The 19914-nt window shown below is 46.4% G+C and overlaps 1 protein-coding gene across 1 annotated transcript in view; it reads right to left on the bottom strand.

The window, feature by feature from the left end:
* Positions 1 to 19914, bottom strand: part of LOC122550039 (sickle tail protein) — a 720789-nt gene that overhangs the window by 592647 nt on the left and 108228 nt on the right. The window lies entirely within an intron of this gene.

The raw sequence follows: 19914 nt of genomic DNA, 5'->3' as shown, positions 1-19914 counted from the left end.
GTAATACTGCCAGTTTTAACATACTCATAGGTAGGGATAACAGCAGTCCTTGGGTGAAGGCAAACTACAACAATATTAGGCAGGAACAAGAGAATTTTGATTGGAAGCAGCTGTTTGAGGGTAAATCCACAACGGGCATGTGGGAGTATTTCAAATGACAGTTGATAAGAGTTCATGAGCGGCACATTCCTGTGAGAATGAAGGATAGGTATGGTAAGTAATGTGAACCTTGGAGAACCAGGGATATTATCACCCTGGTCAAAGAGAAAAAGGAAGCATACCGATAGTCTCGGAGGATGGGAACTGACAAAGCCCTTGAAGTATATAAGGAAAGTGGGAAAGAACTTAATCAAGGAATTAGAAGGGCTAAAAGGGGTCATGAAAAGTCGTCAACAAACAGCATTAAGGCAAAACGCAAGGCTTTGTGTACATATAGAAAAAGCAAGAGGGTAGCCAGGGAAAGGGGTGGCCCACCCAAGGACAAAGGCGGGTATCTATATATGGAGCCAGATGAGGTAGGTGAGGTCCTAAACAATACTTCTGGCAGATGGGTATATGAATAGGAATGGTTTGGAGGGATATGGGCTAGGTGCTGGCAGGTGGAACTAGATTGGGTTGGGATACCTGGCTGACATGGATGAGTTGGACCGAAGGGTCTATTTCTGTGCTGCACATCTCTATGACTATTCACCACAGAGAGAGAATTGGTGGAGGATGATCTCAGGGAAGGGAGTATGGAATTTCTAGCCAAGTTGCTATTAAAATGGAAGAGGTGCTGTGTCTTAAAAAATATTAAGGTAGGACGATCCCCAGGTCCTGATGGGTTCTATCCCCAAACATTGAGAGAACAAATTGCTGGAGCATTGATAGACATCTTTGTATCCTCTTTGGTCACAGGTGAGATCCCAGAGGATAATGTAATCTCATTGTTTAAGGAGGCTAGCAACGATAATCCAGGAAATTATACACCTGTGTAGTCTCATGTAGGTGATAAGGAAATTATTGGAAAAGGTTCTCATATGCATTTAGAAACAAATGGACATATTAGTGATAGACAGCATGGTTTTGAGCAGTGGAGGTTGTACCTCACTAACTTGTAGGAGAAGGTGAGGACTGCAGATGCTGGAGATCAGAGCTGAAAATATGTTGCTGGAAAAGCGCAGCAGGTCAGGCAGCATCCAAGGAGCAGGAGAATCGACCTTTCGGGCATGAGCCCTTCTTCAGGAATGAGGAAAGTGTGTCTAGCAGGCTAAGATAAAAGGTAGGGAGGAGGGACTTGGGGGAGGGGCGTTGGAAATGCGATAGGTGGATGGAGGTTAAGGTGAGGGTGATAGGCCGGAGTGGGGGTGGGGGCGGAGAGGTCAGGAAGAAGATTGCAGGTTAGGAAGGTGGTGCTGAGTTTGAGGGTTGGGACAGAGAAAGGTGGGGGAGGGGAAATGAGGAAACTGGAGAAATCTGAGTTCATCCCTTGTGGTTGGAGGGTTCCTAGGCGGAAGATGAGGCGCTCTTCCTCCAGCCGTCGTGTTGCTATGGTCTGGGGATGGAGGAGTCCAAGGACCTGCATGTCCTTGGTGGAGCGGGAGGGGAGTTGAAGTGTTGAGCCACGGGTGGTTGCGTTGGTTGGTCCGGGTGTCCCAGAGGTGTTCTCTGAAACGTTCCGCAAATAGGCGGCCTGTCTCCCCAATATGGAGGAGGCCACATCGGGTGCAGCGGATGCAGTAAATGATGTGTGTGGAGGTGCAGGTGAATTTGTGGCGGATATGGAAGGATCCCTTGGGGCCTTGGAGGGAAGTAAGGGGGGAGGTGTGGGCACAAGTTTTGAATTTCTTGCGATTGCAGGGGAAGGTGCCGGGAGTGGAGGTTGGTTTGGTGGGGGGTGTGGACCTGACGAGGGAGTCACGGAGGGAGTGATCTTTCTGGAACGCTGATAGGGGAGGGGAGGGAAATATATCCCTGGTGGTGGGGTCCGTTTGGAGGTGGTGGAAATGACGAAGAATGATACGATGTATATGGAGGTTGGTGGGGTGGTAGGTAAGGACCAGGGGGGTTCTGTCCAGGTGGCGATTGGAGGGGCGGGGCTCAAGGGCAGAGGAGCAGGAAGTGGAAAAGATGCGGTGGAGAGCATCGTCGATCATATCTGGTTTATCCACTTTACTAACACCTTCCACTCCGACCTCAAATTTACCTGGACCGTCTCAGACTCTCCCTCCCCTTCCTAGACCTCTCCATTTCTATCTCGGGCAACCGAATCAACATGGGCATTTACTATAAACTGACCGACTCCCACAGCCACCTGGACTACACCTCCTCCCACCCTGCCCCCTGTAAAAATGCCATCCCATATTCCCAATTCCTTCGTCTCCGCCGCATCTGCTCCCAGGAGGACCAGTTCCAATACCATACAACCCAGATGGCCTCCTTCTTCAAAGACCACAATTCCCCCCCAGACGTGATCGACGATGCCCTCCACTGCATCTCCTCCACTTCCCGCTCCTCCACCCTTGAGCCCCGCCCCTCCAATCGCCACCAGGACAGAACCCCACTTTTCCTCACCTATCACCCCACCAACCTCCATATACATCGTATCATCCGTCGTCATTTCCGCCACCTCCAAACGGACCCCACCATCAGGGATATATTTCCCTCCCCTCCCCTATCAGCGTTCCAGAAAGACCACTCCCTCCGTGACTCCCTCGTCAGGTCCACACCCCCCACCAACCCAACCTCCACTCCCGGCACCTTCCCCTGCAACCGTAAGAAATGCAAAACTTGCGCCCACACCTCACCCCTTACTTCCCTCCAAGACATCAAGGGATCCTTCCATATCCACCACAAATTCACCTGCACCTCCACATACATCAGTTACTGCATCCGCTGCACCCGATGTGGCCTCCTCTGTATTGGGGAGACAGGCCGCCTACTTGCGGAACGTTTCAGAGAACACCTCTGGGACACCCGGACCAACCAACACAACCACCCCGTTGTTCAACATTTCAACTCCCCCTACCACTCCACCAAGGACATGCAGATCCTTGGACTCCTCCATCCCCAGACCATAGCAACACGACGGCTGGAGGAAGAGCGCCTCATCTTCCGCCTAGGAACCCTCCAACCACAAGGGATGAACTCAGATTTCTCCAGTTTCCTCATTTCCCCTCCCCACACCTTGTCTCAGTCCCAACCCTCAAACTCAGCACCACCTTCCTAACCTGCAATCTTCTTCCTGACCTCTCCGCCCCCACCCCCACTCCAGCCTATCACCCTCACCTTAACCTCCTTCCACCTATCGCATTTCCAACGCCCCTCCCCCAAGTCCCTCCTCCCTACCTTTTATCTTAGCCTGCTTGGCACACTTTCCTCATTCCTGAAGAATGGCTCATGCCTGAAATATCGATTCTCCTGCTCCTTGGATGCTGCCTGACCTGCTGCGCTTTTCCAGCAACACATTTTCAGCTCTGATCTCCAACATCTGCAGTCCTCACTTTCTCCTCTGAGTTATTTAATTGTCCACCACTATTCGCAACTGGATATGGCAGGACTGCAGAGCTGCAATCTCGTCTACTGGTTGAGAAATTACTTAGCTCTATTTATCACATGCTGCTCGGCACACAAATAGTCTTCTGTTGTAGCTGTACCTAACTTACGCCTAATCATTAGGAAACTTGATATTCATCCTGGCAGAACCTCCTACAATCCCCGTTGAACAGGGTTACTCCCCAATTTGGTGGTAATGGCGGAGTGGAGATTGCAAAAAGGCTACATGTGTTTAAATATGAATTCTGCTGAGGGTGCACAACAACTCATGGATTACCAATCAAACTGATAGATCTGTTCAAATTCCATCCCATACAATATAGACAACACGATGGAAGATAGCTTCATTGTGATGGTGGGTTTTGTTCTCTGTAAGGACTGTGCAGTGGTCACTCTTACGGATACTGTTATGGACAAATACATCTCCTATAGATTTAGAAAGTGAAGGTGGAGTCAAGTATGTTTTTCATTTGTAAATTCCCTCACCACCTGTTGCAAATCCAGTCTAGCAGCTCATACTTTAGGAGTTGGATAACTGGCCAGCAGTGGTGCAGCCACCATTTCCGGTGGCGGACATTGAAGTAGTCCATTCAAAGTACATTTTGCACACTTGCTACCTTGAATGTTTCCTCCAAGTAGTGTTTAACATGGAGAACTACTGATTCATCAGTCAAACAGGAGAGCTGTATGAGACAATCAGATGGAGCCTTCCTTGCCCACGTTTGAATTGACACCATGAGATTTTATGTGATCGAGAATCAATGTTGAGAACTCCCAGAGCAATTTCCTCCCAAATGTTTACCAATGTGCCACCAACTCTACTGGGTATATCCTACCAGCATTATCTGAGACATTGTAAGGAATGATGACACAAGTTTACTATGTCAGGCTGTTGCTTGATCAATCTGTGAGACAGCTTTCCCAATTTTGGCACTGATCACCAGACAGCGAGGAGGACTTTGCACGATTGTCAGGCTGGAGTTTGACCAATTCATTGGAATCAGAGGCAATGTTAAGTAGTATGTCTGATTTCATTTCTTTGTTTTGGCTTTGATGGGCCATTTCAGAAGCAGTATGGAATCGACCATATTGCTGTGGTTCTAGAGTGACATGAAGATCAGACTAGATGGCAGTTTCCTTTTCTAAAGGACATTGGTGAACCACATGGTACTTGCCAATAATCAACAAGGATTTCCTGATCATGATTAGACCACCTTTCAGTTTCAGATCTATCAACTGAGTCCATTTGCCATGGTAGGATTCAGACCCCATAGCTCCAAATGCAATAACTCGCCCCAGTTATGCAACCCTAATTTATTCCACAAGACGAAGACTTAGTGTCATTACTAAGATCTATAAATCACGAGTCAACACTTTTAATACTGTTTCCTAAATTTCAATGAATCTCACTGTGCTTCTCCATACTGTGACAACATACAGATTATAATACTTTATGTTGCTTTCTCCCAGTGCAATGTATAGATCAAAAGTGTTTTGCCTCAAATGGTACATAGAGTCATAAAGTCATAGAGATGTACAGCATGGAAACAGACCCTTCGGTCCAACCCGTCCATGCCGACCAAATATTCCAACCCAATCTAGTCCCACCTGCCAGCACCCAGCCCATATCCCTCCAAACCTTTCCTATTCATATACCCATTCAAATGCCTCTTAAATGTTGCAATTGTACCAGCCTACACCACATCCTCTGGCAGCTCATTCCATACACGTACCACCCTCTGCGTGAAAAAGATGCCCCTTAGGTCTCTTTTATATCTTTCCTCTCTCACCCTAAACCTATGCCCTCTAGTTCTAGACTCCCCGACCCCAGGGAAAAGACTTTGTCGATTTATCCTATCCATGCCCCTCATAATTTTGTAAACCTCTATACGGTCACCTCTCAGCCTCCGACGCTCCAGGGAAAACAGCCCCAGCCTGTTCAGCCTCTCCCTATAGCTCAAATCCTCCAACCCTGGTAACATCCTTATAAATTGTTTCTGAACTCTGTCAAGTCTCACAACATCTTTCTGATAGGAAGGAGACCAGAATTGCATGCAATATTCCAACAGTGGCCTAACTAATGTGCTGTACAGCCGCAACATTGCCTCCCAACTCCTGTACTCAATACTCTGACCAATAAAAGAAAGCATACCAAACACCTTCTTCACTATGCTATCGACCTGCGACTCCACTTTCAAGGAGCTATAAACCTGCACTCCAAGGTCTCTTTGTTCAGCAACACCCCCTAGGACCTTACCATTAAGTGTATAAGTCCTGCTAAGATTTGCTTTCCCAAAATGCAGCACCTCGCATTTAACTCCATCTGCCACTTCTCAGCCCATTGGTCCATCTAATCAAGATCCTGTTGTAATCTGAGGTAACCTTCTTCACTGTCCACTACACCTTCCAAATCTTTCAAAAGTTCAGCCAATGCGGTTCAAGCAGCTAATTATCAGGCTAATTTCTTCAAGTTGAGACTGTTACGATGCTGTCACTTTACAAATGTTGTTTTGTCTTTTTTTTCAAGAGCGGTTATAAAGGCAGAGGTGCTGAAGTGTTAAATTTAACAATGGCAGGGGAGTGGCCAGTTCTCCAAATTCAGGTTTTTTTCTAATTTAGATTAGCTGTAGCAGTCACATGATGCTAATGTCCAGGAAAGGTTCCAAGTTTCAGCAGGTGACTCCTGACTGATCTTTCTCTCTGTAATCTCTTTGGAAGTTGTTCCCTTCTGCCTTTAAGAATCTGTTTCAATTTACCTTTTTGCCGAGGGGTGTGTTTATGGAATGTTACTGGATTGGAACAGCTCTTTAGTTAAGTTTTCAAATGATTAAGTTATTCTAAACTCCATTTTCTTTTGCTTGTGTTTCAACTGTAGTGTTTAAATAAATTCTGTTTTGCTTAAAACCAAGTAGTTTGACCACCTGCATCACTTGGAATATCCATTTCACATCTGCCTTTAAAATAAGAAAATGTTAGGGTCTAGGCTACCTTCTTACAATATCTTGAAGGGGTCTGGCCTGGTACATAACAAGACTCAGATACGCAAGTTGTCTAACATTGTCTAAAATCAAGAACAATAAAGGTTTCATGATGTTTTAAAGATAGAAATCAAAAGGAAGTAACTGAAAATTTGGCAGGAAGTACCCTTTCAGATAATTTCAGAAGCTCCACAAGTGGAGGTTGTGGAAACAACTAGTGCCAGTGAGGTGGTTTTCTTCCTACAAGATGACAGCAACTACCTTTCAATAGCTCCTGTTGAGTTTCTTAGGAGAAAGGCCACTTGGGTTAAGTAAAAATGGCACCCATCTATTGAATCCACCAAGTGCCTTTCTGTTGAGAGTAAGGGATGGCAAAGAGAATAAAATCACCAGGAAGGGAAATGAAAACGCATTTTCAACTATACCAGCATGCCTTTTCATTTTACATTAAATGCAGTTCTGAACAATCACAATATCAATAAAACAATGAAACTGCCTCTCAATCTAACTGTGCCTTTTGCTTTTTCTCAATTTTTAATTAATTGGTAAATTTTTGTGCTAAAACAAAACCTAAACTGAATGGATTCAACATCAATATCAAGTATGCCCAGGTCACTACAGGAGGGGTACTTCTAAAATGCATCTCCACAATTTGTTTATTCCAGTCTGCTAAAATCCTTTTGGATTTCTTTCTTTAAAAAATCTTTCTGGGCTTGTGGACAAAGGCCATTTCAACCTCAGAACAGTTTCAGCCATTTAAACTTCTCTTCCAGCTAGAACAAACAACTCCAAATTTGAGGCCTACAAATGATCTTGAAACAGCGTGTGCCCATTAACTCAGAATCGGTGTTTTCAATCAAGGAATTGGTAAAACCATGGTTGATGATTTCCAGTTTGTATGCATCTTTTCTCAGCAATAGCACAATAGCCTATAGTCATGTTGCCAAATAATTAATTATACAAAGGGAAAGTTTGTACCATCACAAGCATTACCAAAACTTCTTCATTCTGCATGTTTCTGCTGTTCTGGCTTTGAAACAATACAAAACTCTTCAGTGTCAATTAGAAGAAATGCTAATCATGGACAAGCATTTTAGCCAGTCAAAGAAATTGTTTTCATCTTATGCTACTTGTCCACTTTTCTAAGAGAAAACAGATGTGGAGAAATACTGAAAATAGAAGCAAGAGTAAGCCAGTCTCAGAGTCATCCAGCAGTCCTCATTGGTAGCAATGTTCACCAGACAGCTGTCTCCTTTACATTTTTTTTAATTTCAAAAATATACTTTATTCATAAAATTATTTGGATCTCTATACAATTGGTCATGCCATTCTTGTGCACACATTACATTGCGTTACATACAGACATCGAAATTTATTTTTCCTATATACAAGTCTGTACATTTACCATCCAGCTCTTCTGCGTCATCGGATCCCAAATGACTGGGTGGGCCCCCTGTTCTTCTTAGGCAGGCAGATGTTACATGGTGGTCTTTCCCCATCACACCTTGGCAGCAGCTGCCCCAAGCTTCAGCGCATCCCTCACACGTAGTCCTGGACCTTGGAATGTGTCAGTCTGCAACACTCAGTCGGGGTCAACTCCATCAGCTGGAAGATCAACAGGTTTCAGACCGCCCAGAGAGCGTCCTTCACTGAGTTGATGATTCTTCAGGCACAGTTGATGTTCGTCTCGGTGTGCGTCCCAGAACAGACCGTAGAGCACAGAGTCCCACGTCACGGCGCTGCTCGGGACGAACCTCGACAAACACCACTGCATTCCTCTCCAGACTTCTGCGTAGGCACGTTCCAGAAGAAGGTGTGTGACAGTCTCGTCCCCCCTGCAGCCGCTTCGAGGGCAGCGTGCGGTGCGGCTGAGAGTCCGGGCGTGCATAAAGGATCTCACAGGCAGAGCCCTTCTCACCACCAGCCAAGCCATGTCTTGGTGCTTGTTGGAAAGTTGTGGCGATGAGGCATTCTGCCAAATGACTTTGACAGTCTGCTCAGGGAACAGCTTGATAGGATCCGCCCTCTCCTTTTCCCAAAGGGTCTCAAGGACACTGCGTGCTGACCACTTCCTGATGGACTTGTGGTTAAAGGTGTTTTTCTTCATACATTTCTCCAAGAAGGACAGGTGGTACGGAACGATCAAACTACTCGGAGCGTTCCGCGGCAGCGAGGCCAGGCCCATCCTTCGCAACACCGGGGACAAGTGGAACTTCAGTACGTAGTGACAATTGGTGTTTGTGTACCGGGGATCCATGCACAGCTTGATGCAGCCACACACAAAGGTGGCCAACAGGGTGAGGGTGGCATTGGGCTTGTTTTTTCCCCCAATGCCCAGGTCTTTATACGTTGTGTCCCTTTCGGACCCGGTCTATCTTTGATCTCCACATGAAGTGGAAGATGACCCCGGTGACTGCGGCGGCACAGGTTCTGGTGATAGGCCAGACCTGTGCCATATATAACAATACTGACAGAACCTCACACCTGATGACCAGGTTTTTTCTGGCGATGGAGAGCGACTGTTGCTCCCATCTGCCTAGTTTCTGCCTCATTTTCCTGATCCGCTCCTCCCAGGTCTTGAAGCACTCCCCAGCCCCACCAAACCAAATATCCAGCACCTTCAGGTGGTCAGTCCTGACGGTCAAGGGGATAGAGGATTGGTCAGCCCAGTTCCCGAAGAGCATGGCCTCACTCTTGCCTCGGTTTACCTTGGCCCCCAAGGCCCGCTTGAACTGGTCACAGATGCATATGAGTCTGTGCACGGACAGCGTATCCAAGCAGAAAACGCTGACGTTATCCATGTACAGGGAGGCTTTAACCTGTAGGCCCCCACTTCCAGGAATAGTCACCCCTCTCAGGCTCGCAGCCTTCCTGATAGACTCGGCAAATGGCTCTATGCAACACACAAACAAGATCTTACTCTATGCTACTTTCTCCCCACCCCCATTCTCCTCTCATTTATCTCTCCACCCTTCAGGCACTCTGCCTGTATTCCTGAGGAAGGGCTTTTGCCCAAAACGTTGATTTTACTGCTCCTTGGATGCTGCCTGAACTGCTGTGCTTTTCTAGCACCATTCTAGTCCAGAATCTGGTTTCCAGCATCTGCAGTCATTGTTTTTACCTAGGAGAGAGGGGGCAGCCCTGCCTGACTCCAGATCTGACTGGGAAGCTATCTGATTCTCACCCATTGATTGAGACTGCACTGACAATGTTGGTGTAGAGCAGTCTGATCCAAATACAGATTCCCTCCCCAAAGCCCATTTTGGAGAAAACATCCCTCAGATATGGATAAAAGCAAAGGGTCAGTTAGACTCGAAATGACAGCTCTTTTCTCTCCTTACAGATGCTGAGATTTTCCAGCATTTTCTCTTTTGGTCCCTCGTATATGTATGCTATATCCTGTCAAAGGCTTTCTCCTGGTCCAGGCTGATGAGGCAGGTGTTCACCTCCCTGTCCTGCACGTAGGCAATCGTATCCCTGAGGAGTGCGAGACTCTCAGCGATCTTCCTGCCCGGTACAGCACAGGTTTGGTCAGGGTGAATCACCGATCCCAGAACAGACCTGACCCGGTTGGCAATGACCTTGGACAAGATTTTGTAGTCTGTGTGTAACAGTGAAATTGGTCTCCAATTTCTAATTTCCTCCCTCTCCCCCTTCTGCTTGTAGATGAGGGTGATGATGCCTTTTCTCATGGATTCACTCATGGTACCTGCCCGAAGCATACTGACATACACCTCCAGCAGGTCCTAATCAATCAAGTCCCAAAGAGCAGAATAGAGCTCGACCGGTAAGCCGTCGCTTCCGGGAGTTTTATTCTTTTGGAAGGACTCAAGGGCCTTGGTCAGCTCATCCAGAGATAGCGGCTGGTCCAGCCTCTCTCGTGTTCTGTCTTCTAAGACCTCCGTGATAGAGGACAGGAACGACTGGGAGGCCGTGCTGTCAGTTGGCTTCGAGTCATACAGACTGGTATAGAAGGATTTGCTGATACTCATGACGTCAGCCTGAGATGACGTTACCGAGCCATCTTTTTCCTTCAGGCTGCTGAGCACGGAGCTCTCTTTGTGCACCTTCTGGAAGAAGAAACGTGAGCACGTCTCATCCTGCTCCATGGAGCGGACTCTGGACCAGAAGATTATCTTGGAGGCCTCCGAGGCAAAGAGCGAGGCTTGCTGGCCCTTCGTCTCCTGGAGGTCCTCCATGACATTGACCCCCATCGTCTGCAGCAGGTTGTGCATACTTTCCTGGAGTTGGGACAGTTTTCCCCGCCTCTCTCTCGCCTCCTGAACACCTTTGAGGATGAAGAACCTCTTGATGTTCCCTTTTACTGTTTCCCACCAGTCCGCTGGGGACTCAAAGATGGGCTTCACAGTTCTCCAACCTGCGTAGTCCCTCTTGAGCTCCTCGATGTTTCCCGGGGTCAACAGCTTAGTGTTCAGTTTCCACGTTCCCTTACCAGCCCGCTGCTCATCCTGTAGGTAACAGTCGGCCAGCAGGAGGCAGTGGTCAGAGAAGAACACCGGCTTGACGTCGGTGGATCTGACCGAGAGCGTTTGGGACACAAACAGGTAATCTATCCTTGAGCGTATAGACCCATCTGCCCGTGACCAGGTGTATCTACCCTGCGCTCCGTCTTCAGGTGTGCTGAAGACATCGTGCAGCTTGGCATCTTTGACCGTTTCCATCAGGGCTCTGGACGTGGTGTCCAGTTTACTGTTCCCCCCGATGGATCGTCCATCTGCATCAATGATACAGTTGATGTCTCCAGCCAGAATGACCGGCCTGGACATAGCCAGCAACAGTGGAAGCTACTGCAGGACGGCCAACCGTTCACCCTTACCCGCTGGGGCGTACATGTTGATTAGTCTCAAGGGAGCGTTTCTGTACATAGCATCAGCGATGAGGAGGTGCCCGCCCACCACCTCCTTAACCTCAGAGATGGTGAAGTTGCCTCCTCGCAACAAGATACCAGGCCTGAGGAGCAGTTATCTTTGCCCCCCGACCAAACTGACGGCCCATGGGCCCACAAGTTCGACCATCTCCTGTAACTGCTGAGGTGTGGTGTCCAACACTCCTGCGGGAACAGGACATCGGCTTTGATGTTGGCGAGGAAGTCCAACGTTGAAACACATTGCGCAGCAGATTTTATGCTGCGCACATTAACACTTGCAATTTTTAACCCCATTTTTAACAGGTTGTGAGGTTACCCGTGTCCATTTGCCTCTGGTCCTGCCCTCTGCGGTAGCTGTCTGCATCCTCGTGGTGAACACAAACTGCTGGACCCTGGTGGGGCTGAGGTAGCTGTCCCGCTCCTCACTGGGCCCATTTGTCCGCTCTGGTGTCATCGGGCTGGGGCCAGGGTCTGCGCAGTCCGGTTCTATATCTGACAGCGGGGCTGTCAGAAGGTCGCTGCTCCCAGTAACCTGTGGCTGTGTGGCGGTGGGGGCCGGTCTTTTCCTATTGCCTCAGGAAGTTCATCCTTTCTTGTTTGGTAGGTGCTGCCCTCCTTTCTCCCCGCAGCGCTCTGTCTCTTCTTTTGGTGACGACCCTCCTTGCGCCCATCTTCATCATCCGAAGAGCTGTCCGTGTCTTCCCTGTGCAGCTGCCATTTCCCCCTTTTCTCGGAGGTTATGGCAGCCTGGCGGGTTTTCTTCCTCCTGTTTTGTACAGGAATCCATTGATCTGGCGCCTTCGTTCCCTTTTCCTCGTCTGTCTGTCCTGTAGGAGCTTCGATCGGCAGCTATACCTCTCTGGTGGCTGTCATCTGCTCCGCTCCGGTCTGTCCTTCCTTTTGTGTGCCCCCAGACACTGTTCCCTTGCTGTTCTTTTGTGGTGCACCCCCGGCCATCTGCGCGTAGGTGGTGGCCCCTCATCTTGGGCAGGCCTTGTACATGTGGCCCGTCTCTCCGCACAGATTGCAGTTCTTGGCCTCCTTGCATTCTTTGGTCGGGTGATCCCCCTCCTCGCAGTTCCGACAGATCGTGACCTTGCAGTCCGCTGCCATGTGGCCTGACCTCCTGCAGGTTCGGCACACTTTCGGCTGCCCTGCGTATGTCAGGTACCCTCTGCTCCCTCCGATAGCAAAGCTGGAGGGTGGGTGGAGGATGTTCCCACTGGCATCAACCCTCAGGGTTACCAAGACCTATCGTTTGCTGGTCCAGATCCTGAAAGGGTCAACCACATCGGTGCTTTCTTCCTCAACCTGCACGAATCTTCTCAGGAACGTCAGGACATCGGTACTGGAACATAGGGGTTGTACATATGGATCGTAACAACCCAAACCCTCTGTGCAGGATGTACACACAACGGGACCCCTGACAAGATGGAGAACAGCGGCTCCCCTTCCTTTTCTTTGAAGACCTTCAGGAGCTGCTCGCATTGCTTCACGCTCCTGCAGGTGACGTCAAAGTAGCCTGCCCCAGGAAAATCCTGCAGGCATACACGTCCGCTGCGGCGAACCCACAGCACTCGAGCAAAATCTTTTTGATGAACACCGTCCAATCGACAGGTGTACGCTCCTCCACCTTCTTGACAGTCACCCTGACTGTGTTGCGAATGCCCTGGCTGGGGCTGCGGGCAGCTGCTGAGGCCATAGCTCTGAGGTTGGCTGGTCCATGAATTGGCGTTAGGCTGAAGCCAGCATGAAGATCCACCAAGAGCAGGTCAGCACAACCAAACGATCTCCAATGTCCGATCATGATCAAGCGATGATCTCCACTAGCTCTGATGACTTGCAACTCGACACCCATCCTGATAAGAACAGACACTTGATCTTAGCCAAAGGGCCTTTAGATTGAAGATGGACTCGGAGAAGAAGAAAATGAATCAAGCAACACTTCAGCTGAAGGCACGGTAACTGCCTCCAGCATGTCATATACTTTTCTGTCCAATTAACTAATGCATCATTCAATCGATGGGTGATCTTGGAGAGGGAGCACACTAAGTCCACCATTATACTTCAGATCTACCTTGTTCAGAGAGTACCACAAGGGCTGGAGTACATTACGTCTCCCTAAATTATGTGTTAAATTACCAAGTTTATTTTGATATTTTAGATTTTCATTACAGTGGCCCATAGGGTCTTATTAGAATCATAGAGTCATAGAGATGTACAGCATGGAAACAGACCCTTCAGTCCAACCCGTCCATGCCGACCAGATATCCCAACCCAATCTAGTGCCACCTGCTAGCACCCGGCCCATATCCCTCCAAATCCTACATATTCATATACCCATCCAAATGCCTCTTAAATGTTGCAATTGTACCAGCCTACACCACATCCTCTGGCAGCTCATTCCATACATGTACCACCCTCTGCGTGAAAAAGTTGCCCCTTAGGTCTCTTTTATATCTTTCCCCTCTCACCCTAAACCTATGCCATCTAGTTCTGGACTCCCCGACCCCAGGGAAAAGACTTTGTCTATTTATCCTATCCATGCCCCTCATAATTTTGTAAACCTCTATAAGGTCACCCCTCAGCCTCCGATGCTCCAGGCCCAGCCTCTTCAGCCTCTCCCTACAGCTCAGATCCTCCAACCCTGGCAACATCTTGTAAATCTTTTCTGAACCCTTTCAGATTTCATAACATCTTTCCGATAGGAAAGAGACCAGAAATGAACACAATATTCCAACAGTGGCCTAACCAATGTCCTGTACAGCTGCAACATGACCTCCCAGCTCCTGTACTCAATACTCTGACCAATAAAAGAAAGCATACCAAACGCCTTCTTCGCTATCCTAACTACCTGTGACTCCACTTTCAAGAAGCTATGAACCTGCACTCCAAGTCTCTTTGTTCAGCAACACTTCCTCCGGTCTTACCATTAAGTGTATAAGTCCTGCTAAGATTTGCTTTCCCAAAATGCAGCACCTCGCACTTATCTGAATTAAACTCCATCTGCCACTTCTCAGCCCATTGGCCCATCTGGTCAAGATCCTGTTGTAATCTGAGGTGACCCTCTTCGCTGTCCACTACACCTTCAATTTTGGTGTCATCTGCAAACTTACTAACTATACCTCTTATGCTCACATCCAAATCATTTTTGTAAATGTCAAAAGTTAGAGGATCCAGCACCAATCCTTGTGGCACTTCACCGGTCATAGGCCTCCAGTCTAAAAAACAACCCTCCACCATCACCCTCTGTCTTCTAACTTTGAGCCAGTTCTGTAACCAAATGGCTACTATCACTGGACTTTTGAGATCACACTGTTAAAAACCTCCCATTTGCCAGTCGTTCATTTTCCTTCAAACAGACACACCCAATCGACATCTGCTAGATCCTGCCAAATGGTCCCAAGACATCCTCATGGACAAACCACAGCTGATAGCCTAGAAAAAACAGCTGCAGATTTAGTAGAGGGCTGGCTGGTACAATGTGCTATTCTTTGACTCAGCAATACTCCACTACATGAGCAAGCTCAACTCGAGGGTATCAGCGCCGGTAATAAATTCTTTTGGCTGGCCATGGAAAAGAACAGTGCAAACGTAGTGTAGGCTTTGTTGTCATGAATCATTTTGCCAGTAAAATAGCTTGGTTTTCCAGTGTGTTCACAATGATCTGATGGTATTTAACTGTGTTGGCAGAGCAACAGGTAAGTAATTTTCATTTGTGTGTATATCTCTACCATGACCAGCAACACTGAATAATAAATTCTAGGATGGCCTTTGCTTCTTGATCACTTACATGGCAAAAGTCAAACAAACTGATCTTTCTTGATGTCTTCACTCAAGAGTATATGTAGATTACCAGACTTGTCCAAGAGTCATTGAAAAAAATGCACGTTGTGGTTGCAACAATGGTTTCTCCTGCTGAAGATGTGCACAAAGTCTAAGCTCTTAGAGTCACATATTCATACAACATGGAAACAGACCCTTCAATCCAACTCATCCATGCTGACCAAGTTTCCCAAACTAAACTAATCCCATTTGCCTGTATTTGGCCCATATTCCACTAAACATTTCCTTTTCATGTACCTGTGCAAATGTATTTTAAATGTAGCTCTCCTTGCATCTATCACTTCCTCTGGCAGTTCATTCCACATATGAACCACCCTCTGTATAAAAGTTGCCCCTTTTAAATCTTTCTCCTCTCACCTGAGAAGATGTCCCCTACTTTTGAACTCGCCCACCCGAGGGAAAAGATCTTTGCTATTCACCTTATCTATGCCCCTCATGATTTTACAAACCTCCTACACGTGAAAAAGGTTCCAGCCTATCCTTATAACTCAAACCCTCCAGTCCAGATAATATCCTGGTAAATCTTTTCTGAACTCCCTCGAATTTAATAATATCCTTCCTATAACAGAGTGACCAGAACTGTTCACAGTATACTAAAAGTGGCCTCACCAACATCCTGTACAACTCCAACTCACCTCCCTAATTAAATGTCTTGACATCTGGTCAAGAATCTTTCCAAAACACTTCGCTGTCAAAATTTCTTCTCTCATCTCTATTATCGATTTATTAAAAGGGGATTTCTATCCTAAAATTTGCCAAGTGACCGTCATACATGTCTCCCTCATTTTGTTTCATTTTAATGTGCATTATTACCGCTATTGGAGATCTGTGGCTATCATTTCTGCTTTCCTTTAATTCTTTATTTTTGCCCATCTATGGCCATTTTTTTTTCTTTTTTTATTATGCTTCCTTCTATTTCTTATCTCTTCAAGTAACCTCTTCCACTCCTGAACCCCACAGTCCAACCAGAAGTTCATCCTCCCGAAACCACTTCAAATGACTGCCTTTTTGTCCCATGAGCAAGTTCCTTAATACCTGTGGTCACATGTCCTCTATGACAAATGTGACTCATGCCAGATGTTGTTCAATAATTTTCTATTGTCATGCTATATAAAGCAAAGTCATTGTTAAGTTGGACATTCCACGCCCAGACATCAAACAGATGCAGTATATCACAGGCACAAAGTACTTCCCATGTAGAGTCATGATTTTAAAAGTTTCTATAAATCTCAACCTTCAATGCTCGAGGGAAAATAGCACCAGCCTATTCAGACTCTCCTTGTAGATCAAACCCTCTAACCCCATCAATATCCTTGTAAATCTTTCCTGCAGCCTTTCAAGTTTCACAACATCCTTCCTGTAGCAGGGAAACCAAAGCTGAATGCAAAATTCCAAAAGTGGCCCACTCAATGTCAATCAAGTACATCTTGTCAAACCACTGGACCCACATGATAGTCAGCATCAGATTCCCAAATGATGAATGGGGAGTATAAAGTAACAAACACAAAGAATTCTGGAGAATCTCAACAGGTATGGCAGCATTTGTTGAAAGAAAAACAAAGTTAAAATTTTTGAATCGGGTATGAATACGTTTTAAATATTCAACATCCACAGTATTTTGTTAGGGGAATATAAAGGTGACACTTGCAGATTGGAGTCCATTATTATGATGGGATTGCAGAGTACTTAAAAGTGTATGGTAAAATAGGGTGGAGTCAGATGGCTTTATCAAGGGGAAGTCATGCCTGACAAATCTGAGGACTTTAGACAAAGGGGAGCCAGAAGACAGGATCTATCTGGATTTTCAGAAAGCCATTGACAAGGTGCCACACATGAGGCTGCTAAATAAGTTAAAAGTCCATGGTGTGAGGGGCAAGTTATAGGTATGGAGAGGGGATTGGCTGAACAGCAGAGGGTAGGGGATAAGGGGTCTCTTTCAGGAGGGCAGCTGATGACTAGTGAGGTTCCGTAGGTGTCAATATTGTGACTATAGCTACTTGTGTTATACATTAATGATTGGGATGAAGGAACTGAGGGCATTGTTGCTAAGTTTGTAGATAATGCAAAGCTAGATGGAGGGGCAGGTAGTGTGTTGGAAACAGGGAAGCTGCAGAAGGATTTGGCTCTAACAGATAAGAGACTTAACAAACATTCCAGGTCTTTTTCAATATATAATTTCAGTTACATCACACTGTAAACTTTTGCTATAAATTCTGTGTCTTACAATCTTATATTCCACAACCACCTGATGACGGAGCAGCGCTCTAACCTGGTGTTGTGTGATTTTTAACTTTGGACAGGCTAAGAGAGAGAAGGTAAAGAAGTGGCAGATGGAATAAATGTGGGAAAGTGTGAGGTTGTGCGCTTTGGTAGGAAGAGTAGAAGCATAGACCATTTACTAAACGGGGAAAGGCTTTGGAAATCTGAAGTACAAAAGAACTTAGGACACATTGTCTTATGGTTAACGTGCAAGTTCGGTTATAGTTAGGAAGGCAAATGCAATGTTTGCATTCATTTTAACAGGGCAGAGATGTACTATTGAGGTTGTACAAGGCTCTGTTCAGACCATATCTTGAATATTGAAAGCAGTTTTCAGCCCCATATCTAAAAATGGATGTGCTTCATTGATGAGGGTCCACAGGAGGTTCACAAGAATGATCTTGGGAATGAAGGATTTGTGGACTGAGGAACAGTTGAGGACTCTGGGTTTGTACTTGGAGTTTAATCGGATGATGGAGGTGGGGTAGGGGGATGGGAATCTGATTGAAACTTACAGAATATTGACAGGCCTGGAAAAAAAGGATGTGAAGATGATATAGGAGAAACTAGGAACTGTGGGCACAACCTAAGAGTGAAGATTTTTAATTAATAAGGGGATCAGGGTTATGGGGAGGAGGCTGAAGAATTGGTTGAGAAACATATCAGCCATGATCAAATGGAATGGCCTAATTCAGCTCCTGAGCCTAATGTTTTTACATTGGATCTCTACATAGATATCAGCCTTAGATGAGAGGTGTCTCCCAAGGTTGGGGAAATCTTCCACATTTGGGAAGATTTTTCCTTTGATGTTAATGGAGCAGTGGACCAGAACTTGCCCTGGGATGTATTGGTAAAGGATTTGAGTCTTTGAACATCAGACAGAGACCAAAGAATGAGAATCTGTGATGACTGTGATGTGTGCTGATTCCAAGATCCTTCTTCTATATGGCTCCGAAACTAGGACTACATTTAGACACCACCTCAAAGCCTTTGAGAAGTACCATCAACACTGCTCGAGATGGGTTCTCTGCAACATCCAGGGGGACAGGTGTACTAACATCAAGGTCATTGAAGGAGCAATAGCACCAGCATTGAAGTCATAATCATCCAAAACCAACACCACTGGTACTTTGGATGCCTGCGTTCTGACTCCGAAAGCAAATCTTCTTCACCCAGTCAAGGGAGGCATTCAAACGAGAGAAGAACTAACGAAGTACTTCAAACACTCCTGAAGGCTTTCCTCAAGGAAAGCAACATAGATATCAACACATGGGACAGCCACTTCCAGAAGAAACCGACGTGGAGGAAACCCCTACGTGAAGGGACATGATTATTCAAGAACACACGTCAGCAAGAGAGATTATGGGAAAGGAACCGGAGAAAGGAATCCAATGATCTCAAGGCTAAGGACCTCCTGGAAACTCCTGTCAACTGTGTGGTTGGACATATGGCTCTAGGATCAGGCTCATCAGCTGTACTAGGACCCAGAGATCCTATGACCAGTGAGCTGGAACTTCCTAGGCAGACAAACGTACTCACAAGTGAGTGATTGCTAACAATGACAATTGTGTTCACCTGAAATTGAACGGCTGGTAGTAACTATAAAAATGCAAGATCTACATTCGTGACTGAACATTAATACTCTTTACTGAACTAACTATATACAGAAGTTAGTAAGCAAGGATATCTCATCTGAGGAATCTTCCCTGGAACCCAACATATTCATGGATTAGTGGTGCTGGAAGCTGGTTTCCAGCATCTGCAGTCATTGTTTTTACCCCAACATATTCATGTTCCAGTTTCACGCAAACTGACGTTGCTATAACCTAGCTCAATGCTTCTACACATGCTTAATAAGTCAAAATTACAGATGTACAGTTCCCTTCTCTCTACAATGCACATAGAATCTCTACAGTATGGGGATTCCTACAACTCTCTACAACGAGTACACACTGACCTGCAAAGAGCATCTCAGCCAGGCCCATCCCCCCTACCATATCCCTGTAATCTTGTTTTTCGCATGGCTAATCCTGCACATTTCTGGACACCTTGGATAATTTAGTATGGCCAAACCACATAAGCTGCACATCTTTGAACAGTGGGAGGAAACCCACACAGACAGAGGGAGATCTCTAAACAGTCACCCAAAGCTGGAATCAAATCCGGGTCCCTGGTACCGTGAGGCAGCAGTGCTAACCCCTGAGCCACTGTGCTGCCACAGTAGTATCAGCTTTCTGAGAATGGTAAGGGATCGTGGCACCTCTATCTGGAATACATTTTCATGCACAGCACTAGGGTAACTGTTAATATTTTTGGGCAGATAGATTTTAACATTTAATTATATATCAGAAGACAAATGTGAAGCATTTCATGTTATTATTCTTAAAAAAGGATGTCAGAGCAAAATCA

The sequence above is a fragment of the Chiloscyllium plagiosum genome, unplaced genomic scaffold (genome assembly GCF_037043375.1).
Source record: "Chiloscyllium plagiosum isolate Xiang-an unplaced genomic scaffold, Cpla_swu_hap1 HiC_scaffold_5, whole genome shotgun sequence".
Classification (NCBI taxonomy): domain Eukaryota; kingdom Metazoa; phylum Chordata; class Chondrichthyes; order Orectolobiformes; family Hemiscylliidae; genus Chiloscyllium; species Chiloscyllium plagiosum.
This window is presented reverse-complemented; position numbering and strand designations above follow the sequence as displayed.